At 47.5% G+C, this 14,033-nt stretch overlaps 1 protein-coding gene across 1 annotated transcript in view; it reads left to right on the forward strand.

The window, feature by feature from the left end:
• The window catches only part of FOXN3 (forkhead box N3), a 409,075-nt gene that overhangs the window by 156,414 nt on the left and 238,628 nt on the right, over positions 1-14,033 (forward strand). The gene's annotated exons all lie outside the window — the stretch shown is intronic.

Raw genomic sequence — 14,033 nt, forward strand, 5'->3', positions numbered from 1 at the left:
TGTAAAGCTAAGGATGTAATTAGTAAACAAATAGCTGTGTAGAGCAAAGGATCTCAGGCTGTAAAGCCAGTAGCCACGGTCACCATCACAGCCGCCTGGCCCATGCAGGTTCGCATCTGATTCGGACGGACAGTAATGAAACAACGGAGCCAAAAACTGGTGGGCCATTACCTTTAATTCTAGCTTGCACCCAGTGGGCAAGTAAAAACACACACTGGGCTCCAAAACCCACTCATTCAGTGCTTACAAAGCTACTGACTTATCCGAGTTTCCTAATCAAAGGTTCCTAGCTCACTAGCCTTATTCACCTCTGTTCCCCATCTCCTTCTCTCTGCACAAACTGGTTTCTCCTTTTCCATTCTGCCATCTTGGCTACTTCTCCTCTCCTCCATGTGGCCTTTATCTGCTCTCCTCTCTGCTCTCTTCTCTAATGCTAATCTTAAACTCCCAGTCTGCCCCATTTTATAGTGTAGAAACAAAAACCTTTAATCCAATATACAAACAAGGAAGTCTCTGATACAAAGTCACTCATCTGAGGCATAATGGGATTCCTCATGAGAGTGCACCACCTCGCATCAAAAAGGGTGGGAAAGGATTAGTCTCAAAACCAAGCCCCAGGCTACAAGGATCCCACCCCCAACACACATTAATATAATCATGCCTACCCCTAGCAAAAAGGGCAACTAATATCATCACCTGGGAGACAGGCTTCCATGTGGTCAGCGCCATCTTTAACAAAGTGAGCATAATATATTTTATCTGCCCAACACAGGCCCCTTGGCCTTAGTACCTTTCCCCCTACCCGTGAGTTGTAGATCTTGATCTCGAAAATGAACAATGGCCTGACCAGGAGGTGGCGCAGTGGCTAGAGAGTCAGACTGGGATGTGGAGGACTCAGGTTCGAGACCCCGAGATCACCAGCTTGAGCGCGGGTTTATCTGGTTTGAGCAAAAGCTCACCAGCTTGGACCCAAGGTCGCTGGCTCGAGCAAGGTGGTACTCGGTCTGCTGAAGGCCCGCAATCAAGGCACATATGACAAAGCAATCAATGAACAACTAAGGTCTTGCAACGAAAAACTGATGATTGATGCTTCTCATCTCTCTCTATTCCTGTCTGTCTTTCCCTATCTATCCCTCTCTCTGTATAAAAAAAAAAAGAAATAAAAAAGATAAAAAAGAAAATGAGCAATGGAGGAGCCATGGACAGAGGTGTGTTGAACCTGCTGGAACTTAGTAAGCATACCTTGGGCGCAGGACACATCACCTGTTGGCTCATTCACAGGAGATCCAGAAGGTCTGGGCAGGGCTGGTTGTTCTTACTGTAACCATCAGAGGCTCTGCTCTGTTGTCATAAAGAGGCCGAGCGACGTCTGATTTGGGTTCAGAGGGAGCCGGTGTTGGCCGAAGCCAGGGAGTGACCCTGGGAGGTTGTGAAACCAGATCGCCGTGGACAACTGGAGGTTGCTGGGGACGGAGACCACAGACCTCTGCTTCCTACTCCGTCCATGTTTCACAGAGCCTCTGGCTGGTCTTGAGATGAGATTCCAGTCATGGCATGAGGACATGTTTCAAGGGGACCTCTGGGGGGTTGGGTCACGAGGGTGTGAACTCCTCAGCCTTGGTACCCAAGTCTACTTGGCAGTGCCATGGATGTGAAGGTGCCCTGCGTGCTGGAGGGGGCATGAGCTGTGTGAGGGTCTCTCCTCTCCGTGCCCGGTGCACAGGGCTGGGGGGGAGCCTCCGGAGGACCCAGAGGGCACTGGGCTGCCTCAGTAGGGAGGTTCTTTCTCCTTCCTGTCCAGCATACACGAAGCAAAAGTTAATAGTCTGATTAGTAGTACAGCCAGTGTATTTTCATTGTGGCCGGATATGTTTTGAATGCACTGCTGGAGTTGGCAAAGCTTGATTTGGGCCTTGACCTAATTCTCTGTAAATAAAGTTTTTGGAAAAGAGTCCTAGGGTGATGGTCATTGGTGTTTCTAAACTGGCAGACAACCACCTAACTCTTTGGACAAAGAGCAAAGAAAATAGTGTGAATTTGGTTCCCAAATGTTTCAGCTTTGGGAGCATTAACTTGCGGGGAAGCCGTCAGAGCTTTATCCCCGTTGCTGTAGGATACTGAAAAGGCTCCCTCTGTTGGATTGGGGGAGAGTGGGGTGAGACCTGGAGAAAGAGTAGATTGTTCTGGGGGCACCTTCACGCTGCATGCTCCTCCTGAGGGTCTGTCTGGATGGGAGGTGGGGCAGACTTGGAGTTTCAGGCCTGGCCTTCGGAGTGGTCACCGTCATGAGTTGTCTTTTCCACCCCCAGGGCTTTGTGTTTTCTGGTTCAGATAGGAGCCGAGTGCCGGCACGTGACCACTGCCCTCCGTGCCTGGGTATTGTGTAGATATATTTGTCCATTCAGTGAATGGCGTCTGTTCCCGTGTGAGCATTGGGAGCTAGGAACAGCGGGAATAGGAACGGCGTCTACAGGTACTGGCTCATTGGAAAAACGCTATGTAAAACCCAAAAAACGGTGGCAAAGAAGCCCAACCATAGCTGGTTGGCTCAGCGGTAGAGCGTCGGCCTGGCCTGTGGAAGTCCCGGGCTCGATCCCTGGCCAGGGCACACAGGAGAAGCGCCCCTCTGCTTCTCCACCCCTCCCCCTCTCCTTCCTCTCTGTCTCTCTCTTCCCCTCCCGCAGCCAGGGCTCTGTGGGAGCAGAGTTGGCCGGGGCACTGAGGACGGCTCCATGGCCTCTGCCTCAGGTGCTAGAGTGGTTCTCATTGCAGTGGAGCAACGCCCCAGATGGGCAGAGCATCACCCCCTGGTGGGCTTGCTGGGTAGATCTCAGTCAGGCGCATGTGGGAGTCTGTCTGTCTGCCTCCCCACTTCTCACTTTGGAAAAATACAAAAAAAAAAAAAAAAAAGGTAAAAGTGAGCAGCCTTGGCAATGAGGCCTTGGCAGTATAAATGGCAAGGGGGACGCAGTGGTTGAGGGGGGGCTCTGTAGGCCAAGGAGACGCGGGGTCTTAACTTTCATTTCACCTGCACGAGTGGCCACTGTTGCCCGTTGGCAAATGTCTTAATTTCTTTAAGCCTTTGCATCCTCATCTGTAAAAGAGGGTGACAGCACCTGTGTCGCAGAAAGATGAAATAAATAATGCAGGTAAAGCTCTTGGCGTGCTGCCCGGTGTGTGGCAAACCCGGGAGAGCTTTTGTTTTATGTATGTTTTATGACTCTTTGAAGTAAATTGGGTACTTGGTGATCACTGTTTTGACTCAACCTCTTCAGGCTGAATGGACAATACCTTTGATCATCTCAAGAAAATCAGGAGTCGGATGGTAAGAGGACCATCTCTGGACAAGCCAGACACCCGCCCGTGAAGGAGGAGGTGAACTCTGTCTGTCAGGCGTGCTATCAGGAAGAACCCACAGGGGGCTGGGTTTCCTCCTAGTGTTTTGTCCACACCCTCCCCTGAGAGGTGACAGGGATCTATAGTTAGTAGAGTGCTGTGGAGCAACTGAGGCTTAAACAGGGTATCATTTTACTTTTGTGTGTGTGTGAGAGAGAGAGAGAAAGAGCGAGAGCGAGAGAGAGAGAGAGAGAGAGAGAGGAGAGAGGAAGGGAGAGGGATGAGAAGCATCAACTCGTAGGTGTGGCTCCTTAGCTGTTCATTGATTGCTTCTCATACGTGCCGTGATGGAGGAGGGGGGCTGCAGCCGAGCCAAGGACCCCTTGCTCAAGCCAGTGACCTTGGGCTTCAAGCGAATGACTTCTGGGCTCAAGCTGGAGACCTCAGGAATTTGAACCTGGGTCCTCAGCATCCCAGGCCGACGCTCTGTCCACGGCACCACCACCTGGTCAGGTGAACACAATATCATTTTAGACTTTTCCATTTCTTTGGTTGGTATTGGGTTTTTTTTACATGTTGATTGATTATAAACAACAACAACAACAACAAAAAAAACTGCAAGAACTCTTGCACAGAGGACCAAAAGAAGGGCTTTCTATTAGATGCAGAAATGTGTAAAAAAGAAAAAACAAAAAAAAGCATGCTAACCAGGTGAAGACCAGCCAGATTGCTGTCGGTAGGTGGCAAAGTACTTTGCTATAAATATTGCAGGACTCCTCTTCCCTTACGGAAAAGAGAAATTGCTTTGCATTGCAGACAACAGAAATGGCTGGACAAGCCTCCCGTTCACGTGCGAGAAACTGAAAACAGCGTGCAAGGTTTTCCTTCAGTGGAGCCAGAGCCTGGCCCGGTCTCACTGTGGAGTCGAAGCCCTGGTCTTCACTCGCCTCCCGTGCCGTTGCTCACACACTCAGCCAGATGCCCCAGCCCAGGACCGCTCATTCTCTCCCCCCTGTGATCCCGAGGTGTGTGCAGGGCACAGCTCGCCTCAGAGCTTTCTGCTTTCACTTTTGGTTAAGTCAGAACCTCCATCTGGCGGTATTTGAATATGAGTGTTTTCTGTGGCTTTTCTGTGGCTCCTTTTGAAAGATTCAAAGCAGTTTAAAAATACATAACGTTCAGCGATCTGACCAAGAGCTAATGTAAGTACTTATTTCGGGACTATTATTAAGGAAAATAGAAAAAAAATCTAGTAGACAGATTTGAAATTCTTAACTCTTACTCTATCTAATCTAGTAGACAGATTTGAAATTCTTAACTCTTACTCTATCTATCTTGGAAATAGATTAAAAAAAAGAAAAAGAAAAAGGTTTGTAAAACAGGGGACTGCATCTCCAGAATCATCATGCTTTCTCGTGGTGGCAGGAGGAGCAAATAGCACAGTTTGTGCAAACAGAGGAGCTAAGGTTTTCTATTTAATATTAAACAGGAAGCTGCAGAGTGTCTGCAGCACATGGTGGTGGGTTTTCAACAAACCTGCTGCTGGGTTTCTCTGTGCCGAAACGCCCAACTGAGACGTTTCTCTCTCCCATTCTGTGAAGATGGTGAGTTTTCCTGCGCGTCTGGACGGAATCCCGAGCAGGGGGGCAGGGACTGCGTTGTCAGGTTTGGAAGCCACACGTTCCACTGGAACGCGAGGAAATTTGGAAGCAAACCGAACCCTCTCAGACGGTGGGAAAGGCTTTGCACTTCCGTTTCGCCTTTGCGCGCGGCTGTCACTCACCCAGCGTGTGCCTGTGAATATTCTTTCTGAAGACCTGGGCTTCATTTTAAGGTCAGCCTTTAATGTGTAGAGAATATAACTTTGCTGCTATTTTTAGAGCATCGTGACGGCTCCGTAATAACTAATGGGAAAAAAGAAAACAACTCAACGGAGGAATAAATGTGTAACAGCTGTGTCTGCTTAAACTTGATTAAAGGCAGTAAAAAAGAAAAGAAAAAAAGTAAACAGAAGAATGAGTGTGACAACAGACAAGGGAGAGACGAGTATCCCTCTGACTGTGCAAAGTTTTTACGGACATAACCTGTTCCACCTCGGGAGGCTGGCGTGGTCTGTGTTTAAAGTTTACTTTACTGTTTGTCTTGAGTGGGATCAGTGTTGTAGTGAATAATTTATAGCCAGCATGAATGAGCTCATTAGTCACCTTTTCAGACTTTAAATGAGTTTTGTGGTTGTCATTACTCGAGCCTTCTGTTCAGCCGCCGAGCGCAGTGACAGTTTGGCAGTTGGCCGCCGGGCTGTGGGGCAGCGTGCTTCCCTTCGCGGCCGCGTCGCTTTTGTGTCTCATTGAAACCTTCCTTTCTGGCCCTGCGCGGGCCCAGGGACGCTCATGTTGCAAATGCTTTTTTTGCACCCCAAGTTTAAATGAGAAGTCTTTGGGGGATTGAAAAGGAAAACATCTTTCCGTGGCGGCTGCCAGGGGGAGTGAGGCGGAGGGAGAGGGCCCCCCTCAGCACTGCCGGGCCGCCCCCCTTTGTGCTCCGGCTGATCGTCCAGCTATTCGGAGGCAGCCAGGCGGGCAGCGTCGCTGGGCGGCCCAGCCAGGCGCTCACGCTGCGGCAGGCGTTTCAGCCCGGGGGCTGTCACTGGGCTCTGCAGGGAGAAAGCCGGTTCAGAGTGGGGTTGCCTTGTTACCGCCCTGAACACCAGCAGAACACGGGGGTGCGTGGACGGGGAAATTGACCCCCACACATCTGCCCAGCCAGGTTGGACCAGGTGTCTTGGCCAAAGGGAACCACCATTTTCCTACAAGGTGGTCAACAAGGTGACCTTGCAGTTTCCCGGCCAGCTCCGGAGTCCAGATCCTGGAGAGTGGCCGTTACTTCTTCCCTGTCGGTACGTCTTCCCAGCCCCAGTCAGGATGGCGGGGAGCTGCCTGCTCACCGTGCGCCTGGAGACTTGCCTGGAAAGCAGGTGGGTGGGGAAGATGAGCCCGGACGTGACCCCGATACATGGGGTATCTTTGGAGCCAAGGTCATGAAGTTCACCCCTCCCTTTGAACCTGGCCTTGGCCGCCTCTGGGAGCTCTGACACCCACTCTTTGGGACTGGACTCCATCAAAGGTCCAGGACACTGTGGCCTGCCCCTCTCGGCCCTCGGGTGGCCTCTGCGGACGCTCGTGGTGCTTGCCTAGGGCCCTTCTCTAGGGGCCGTTGGACGTTTGCTATGAGCAACAGGCACTAATGGCTGCTTTCACCAACGTGGGCAGCACCCCCTCCCGGGATCCATATTGTTAGACAGCTGGCCTAGCGCTGTGTGAGACGTAGCAAACATGCTCAGTATTCCTCTGTGGAAAAAATGCCAACTTAAAAAGGACGCTTGGTGCTTTGGGGGCCAAAACTCTGAAGCCAGTTAGCGTCGCATGCCTGGGTACCGAGAAATGAGGTGGTGGATCGCACCCACAGAAAGACAGGAGTCCTTTGGCTACTACTTCCTTTCCAGCCCCACCCTCACGAGACTCGGTGCTCACGGGCCGCCCGTGCCGGTACCTGAGTCACCACATTAAAGGCACAAGAGATGCTATTTGTGGGAGGAGTAGGGTTTTGAGAGAGAAAAGTATTGGTGAACTTCACCCCCCTCCCCCAACAGAGGAGAGAAGCCTCAGGGTTGGCTGTCGTAATAAGTTGAATAATAAGTTGCTAATCTCTCAAAAAGCACTTGGGACGCAGGGAGATAGGTGTGTAATGTTTTCCTCTGTGCGCCGTTTCCCGGAGAGTTCATCGAGTCTGGGCTCCCACTTTGTTTAAAAAAGACGAACTTGCAGAGAAGAAACTGGCTGTTTCCTTTCACGTCCCTCTGAGAAAGAAGGACGAGGGAAGTCATTTCTTGGCGTGGTGAAGACGTTGGCAGACCCAGCCGCCGAAACCCATGAGACTCTGGTACTTGGTGTACTTGCGGGAGGACAGGAAAACAATAAAAGCTCTTAAAAACTTTGGAGGAGGGAAAGGTTGATGGTGTTCCTTTTCTGTGACTGATCTGTACAGTTACTGGACACCAGGCCGGGAGCATTTTATTTTCCTGTTAAGCGACCCGTATTTTTTATTACCGCTGGGCCACATGCTATGAGCAAGAGAGAAGCCTGCGACAGGGCCCCTTGGCTCGCAGGACACTTACAGTCTGCTTGACACTCAGTATCCAGAGGATTTATTTTTTATTAGAAAGATACTCTGTACTGTATTGATTATGGCATAGAAGCTGACCTTTTTTGTTTTTTTGGGTTTTTATTTTTTGGCAAGCAGTACTTTTTCATTCAGTTTAAAAGTCCCCTTTTCCTCCCTCCTCCTTTCTTTCCTGCACAATTTTTCCTCCCTGGAGCTCCACCGCTCCTGTCTTTCACATCCTCGCGGCCCAAGAGGCTCTCTGAGAGGCCAGCTGCTCTGGATTGATCTGCAGCTTCCCTTGGTTGCTTCCTGCAACGGGGCTCCAAACCCAGACTGTGTGGGTTCAAATCCCAGCCCCAACATTTACCAGCTGTGTGTCCACGGGCCGGTGGCTAAATCCCTCCGGGTGGCTCAGGTTCCTCATTTATAACATGGACCTGATAGTACTTGGGTCACACAGTTAACGTGCGGCTGACTGGGATTCCCTAAGTGTTATTTAAGTATCGTTAAATACAGTGGATCTTCTTTAGTCACAGATTCCATATTTGCAAACTTGTATACTTGCTAAAGTTTACTTTAACCCCAACATCAATAGTCGTGGTACTGTCCCAGTCATGTGACCATGTATATGTAGAGCGACAAAAATTTGAGTTGCCCAATACACACACATTCCCCGGCCAAGATTGAGCAAGGCGGTGATCTGGCTTCTTGTTGCGGCACTCATACTGTAAACAGGTGTCCTCTCTGTGGTCTGTTTAGTCGGTGTTTTTGTGCTTTTTGTTGGTGATGTTGCTGTTTAAAATGGCCCCCCAACTGCAATGCTAAAAGTGTTGTTCAGTGTTCTAAGCACGCCATGGGTGATTGCCTTGTGGGGAAAATACATGTGTTAGACAAGCTTTGTTCAGACGTGAATTGTAGTGCTGTTGGCCCGTGAGTTCAATGTTACTGGATCAACAATGTATGTTACATTAATGTATCTTTAAATGGAAACACAGAAAAAATAAGGTCATGCATTGATCAGTGAACAAAAACATTGTGTCTGTAGCTGGAGGAACCCAACCCCGTGTTTCCTCTAGGAGCGATGCTCAGCATTTGTTCATTGTTTATGGAGACTACAGAACCCCACCACTACGAATAACATGACCTGACTGTGGATGAATGGAGTTCAAGAGCTCAGAGTGGGAGCTTCTTCTAGATTAAGCTCCTGCCTGCAAGAAAACATCCCAGGGGAAAGCAGGAGAAGCAGAAATAGTTCTTGGCCATGTGGAGTGCCTCAACTGGACACACTGTTTCTATCAGATTTGTAAAAAAGATAAGATGTAACCATATTTGGTCTCTTATAAGTATAAGTTATAACAGAAGAGCAACGTGGAAATAGTACTGTAAATGTCTCCCCTCCCCCACAAATTCTTAATTCAGGAGTACTTCCTCTCATCTTGGTACGTACGTAAGAGCTTGTAGAGGAAGTCTGGTACTAAAAATCTATAAATCAAAAGCTTTCTTGCAACCAGACAATAGACCCCATAGCACAGGATATACTATTGGTTATACTTAACAATTCTCCTGTTTGCTCGGAGCACCAGCCTTTTCAGAAAGGGATCATTTTGTCCCTTGTCATTGAAAAGATCACAGAATGCTTCAATTTGGTGAAAAGCTTTGATAACATATTTATTTTTCCCCAAACTCTGATTCTGTGAAATGTTTGCAAATTGTTTCACACATACAATATAGGGAATGTGAAAGGGATTCAGAAGAGGGAACGCCTCATTTAAACCGGCTGGAAAATGCAATGGAAGGGACCAGAGGGAAGCTGGGGCACTGTGGTCTGGACAATATAGCAGAAGAGTGTGCCGCTAGCCTCTTATTTCCGCAATTTCTCAGGTTTTCAGGATTTTAAGCAATGTCTCAGCAAACACCCTCCTAAATACATTGTTGCATATTTCAGCGCATCCATTCAATACATACTGAGTGTCAGGCACAGGGGTAAGTGCTGTGTGAGTTACTGAATGAAATAGGCAGGAGTCCTGCTTTCCTGAAGTTTCTTGCTCCTGGGAGTGCGCAGTCTAGTGGGGAAGTTAGCTAGAATAAATTCCTAGGAGTTGGAAATTTAGGGTCAACGACTGTGTTCATTCAAGTTTTAATGCATTTTATCAGATGATGGACCCTCTTGAATTAGTGGTACCAAGCCCCACTGCTCCTGATAAGCCAGACCAACATCTGTGCCAATCTGATAGCTGAAATGAGGTATCATATTTGCAACGTGCAGCGTTCTGTTTGTACTGAAGTTGAGCATCTTTTCCTGGGTGCGTGACCATTTCTGTTTCTCCTTTTGTGAATCTGCCCTTTTATCATTGGGGTGGTGATTTTTTTTTCTCGGTAGAGTTGTAAAGGGAATCAATTTAAACCCTTTCATAGGTATGGCAATGAGTTCTTCACTTTTGGTTAACCTGCTTTATGACTGCTGGTACTACAGACCAATTTTAAATTGTTATGCAGCCAAAGATGTCAACAAGTTACCCTTTGATTTCTTTATTTAACAAAAGTAGTCCTAAGTGCCAGGGCGTTGTTATATGTTCTATTTATTTATTATATTTACAAATATTTCATTTAATCTTCATGACAACCTTATGAAATGGGTATTGGCCCTCATGCCCCTCCCCTTTATTAAAATGAAGAAAGTAGGTAGAGAGAGAGGTTAAGTACCTTGATTAATGTTACCCAGCTGGCGAGTGGCTCGGATGCCAGCCACCATGCTGTGCCTGCCCTGGTCGTGGTGTCGTGCTGTGTGTGTGTTTATATGTGGTCACTCCCTAAATGCTCACTGAGTCTCCCCAATCCTTGAGCACAAGGGCCATATCTTTTATTTCTCTTGGTTCCTTCCCAGTCCCCACCACATACTAACTGGGCAAAGCATATCGATGCTTAATAAATACCTGTTGACTGAATGAATTGACTAAATCTGGATTCTGGATCATCAGCCCACACTTGTGTTTATGCTCAAGGAGGAGTTGACAGGTTCTATATTTCCATTTTGCCTCCAGCAGGCAACTCGATAAGCTCAGGGTTGGCTAGGGCACCTAAGCTAATGCACTTCACTCCACTGGTTCAGCTGTACTTTCCCTTCCCACACTCCCTCTTTCCCTCTTCAAATAAACTTCCTGGCTCTCCTCCCTGCTAGAGAAATCTAATAAGCCTTTTCCCAGGCGCCACCCTTCAGAACCTGTCACGTAAACACCGAGAACGCACAAGAGGAAAACCCCAAGAGAGGACGATCAGAAACTCCAAATGATGACTGAGCAAGTCTCGGAACTGATGACGCGGAGGGTCTTCTAGCTCTGGTGCTGGGTCTCTCTTCTGCACCGAAGGGAAGGAAAGAAGGCGCTTTTTTTTTGCTTTTTTTTATCATGACAAAGTGCATTCTCATGTCATCCCACAGAGACTCTTAGTCAACCCATGATTAAGGAGTTATCTTTTGACCATGATCTCTTCCTTGCTTCTCATATTCAATCATTGGACAAATCCCCTGGTTCTGCCTTTGAAAGTTCTTGCGCATTCATTTTGTTCCAGTCTCCCTGACTAATCCCTAATTCAGTGGGTCTCAAAGAGTAGTCCCTGGACCAGCAGAGGCAGCCGTCACCTGGGAGTGATGCGAATTGTCAGGCTGCAGCCCAGACCCACTGGATCAGAAACTCAGGGGATGGACCAGCAAGTTGTGCATTAACAGCCCTACAGGTAATTCTGATGCACGCTCAAGTTAGGGAATCACTGCTCTCTAATGGACCCCCCCCCTTTTATTGTTAGATTATAAATGTAGTAGGTGCTCATTGTAGAAAAATCTGGAAAGTACAAAGATGAAAGAGGCAGGCAAAAAAATTTACCCCATAACTCTACCACTTAGAAGGAACCACTATTTTCATATTTTAACATTTTTCTAATTAAAAAAAAAACATTAAAAATAATCTTCATTTCCTTTTATATGGATTACTGCAAGGCTTTCTGAATGGTTCTGCCTGTTTTGGGTCTTTCATTTTCTTCTATCCTCTTCCAAAATTCATCCTGGATCCATGACCCTCGCCTCTTCTTCCCCCATCTTCCTCCTCCAATTGATATATACTTGTCTACAACACTGTTACATTTACGGTGTATAGTGTATTGATCTGATACATTTATATTGCATTGTAGCTTAGCTAGCACCTCTATCACATTACATAATTTCTTCAAGAGTTGGGAACAATTAAGATCTAGTCATTTAGCAAGTTTAATGTTTATAATAGGTTTGCCGTCTGTAATCACTGTGCTGTGTATTAGATCTCCAGGACTTCTTTATTTGCTTGTTGCAAGCCATTCTTCTTTGCAGGCATTTCTGACAGTGCAACTGCTTGGACTCAAAAATACTCAATGGTTCCTCTTGTTCTCTGAAAGTGCATATAAACTGCTAACCTTAGCATTCAAGGAGTGTTGTGATACGTTATTTCCACTTTTATCCACTAATATGCATGCGCCACAAAGAGTAAAAACCTTGTATCTCTGGCACCTAACACAGCTCCATGTACTTGGTAGGCATTCAGTAAATATTTGTTCAATGAGCAAATGCATCATCATATACAATCAAGTCATATTTGATAAGTCTATTTGTGCCATTCATTTCTCCTACCTGGAACAGCAGTTCATGCTATGTGGTGCTTTCTCAGAATGCGTATGCCTGTGACCCACCCTTGGAGATTCTGATCCCTTGGGTGTGATGTCCTGCTGCGTATCCCTACTAGAGAAGCTCAGGTGTATAATACCCCTTCCCCAATTCCAAACACCCACCCGCCTTTATTAGATATACTCCTTCCAAAGTCATTTCCTTCCCCTTCCCGGTCCTGTTGTACCAGAGGACTCCACCATGCCACCTGACTGAGCAGTTAGAAAAGGGTGGACAGAAGGGAGGAGTCATGTGACTCAGGCTAAGCCAATCAGGTGATTTCCCTGAGAATTTGAATTCTGTTGTAGAAGACTGAGGCAGGTAAGGTACTAAGTTGGAAGGTTCTTAGGACTTGGTGCTGGCAGCTATGTGTGGTCATAAGCAAGCAGAGGAAGCCAACCTGCAGGGAGGAGTGTGGAATATCTATGTGGAGAAACGTAGTAAACACAGTGTGGGAAGAGACGAATGGAGAGATCAAGTCCCCGATGGCCTCTCAGTTCTGTGCAGCCCAGCTGCGCTGCCTGCCCTGGGCTGGCCCAGCGTTCCTCTCGTGTACCGGTTTGAAGGATTCTTGACCAGAAGACCGTCTTTCCAGGCCTGCCTCTGATTCCTCCTGATCTGAAAGTCCCTCGGGTCCTCCCACCTGCAGCAAGCACTCACATGCTTATTTATTCAGTTGTTACTGCCTGGAGCAGTATCACAGGGCTTTACACTGAACTGTTCCGTAAGTAATCATATCGGCCAAATAATCCGTGATGGGGAAGGGCTTTCATGTGCCAGGGCAGAGAAGCATGTTGGAAAAGACAGCACAGAACATCAAGAAGGGAGGGGCGTTCCTCTCCACAGAGGTGGAACCTCAGGCCCGGCACTGACTGGGCTGGAATCTGGGCGCTCCTGCTCCTAGATACTTATGTGCTCTTGGTCTCCTGCCCAGATGGGGCTGCAGAATGGCTCCAGCGAGCCCCCAGTTGGGAAATAAGTATTGCCTACAGTGAGTTATGAGCACACACAGAATTCTGCTGTTAAATGTATTTCAGAAGAGTTCCACTCAAAGTTTCTTTGAGACGTTTGAAAGTTCAAGAGGGGAGTTAAGAAGGAAGTTGTTCCTAAATGAATTTGGACCCTTGCACCCTTTTGTCAGGGAGCATGTCCCAGAACTGGGGTTCTATGGAATTATAAGGTGAAAAAGTCACACAAAGCCTTCCTTTGACTTTCAGTTAAGGTCTGGCTCTCCCATTTCAGACAGGCAAACAGACAGGCAGGCAGACATATACTCTGTCCTCCAAATCAGGCAAGGCTAGCCCACCACTTCAGGCTGTACCTTCCCACATCTCTTGCTGCATTTGTAATAGCAGAGAGAAAGATGAAGACATATGCTTAAGAATGGAAGAAATGAACAAACAAAAAATCAAAACCAAATAAACAAAAAACCACACACACACACACACACACACACACACACACACACACACACAGAAGGCAAGCTAATAAAAGGCAGCTTACCTCACCACACTCCGCCCTCCACTTATGGCTTCTCCTGGCCCAAGATTTTGCTCATCTCTAAGTTTTTGTTTACTTGGGATAGCTGGTTCAGACACTGGAGCACACAGCTTGCATGGAGAGTTTTAAGAACGGCATATTCCATGTTCAATAACTTTCAGGTCACATCCTCATATTTTGACCTCTAAGAAGGAAGTACTAGAGTGAAAATCAAACGCCCCCTCTACTGAACTTAAAAAGATTTCTAGCGATGGTGTGAGTGTGGTTGGGGACTGGGAGGGTCTAGTAAGGAACTGACGATTCCTCTCCTGGCCAGTAAGATGTGAGGACAAAGGTCTCTCACCTTGGT

The sequence above is a fragment of the Saccopteryx leptura genome, chromosome 6 (assembly GCF_036850995.1).
Source record: "Saccopteryx leptura isolate mSacLep1 chromosome 6, mSacLep1_pri_phased_curated, whole genome shotgun sequence".
NCBI classification, from domain to species: domain Eukaryota; kingdom Metazoa; phylum Chordata; class Mammalia; order Chiroptera; family Emballonuridae; genus Saccopteryx; species Saccopteryx leptura.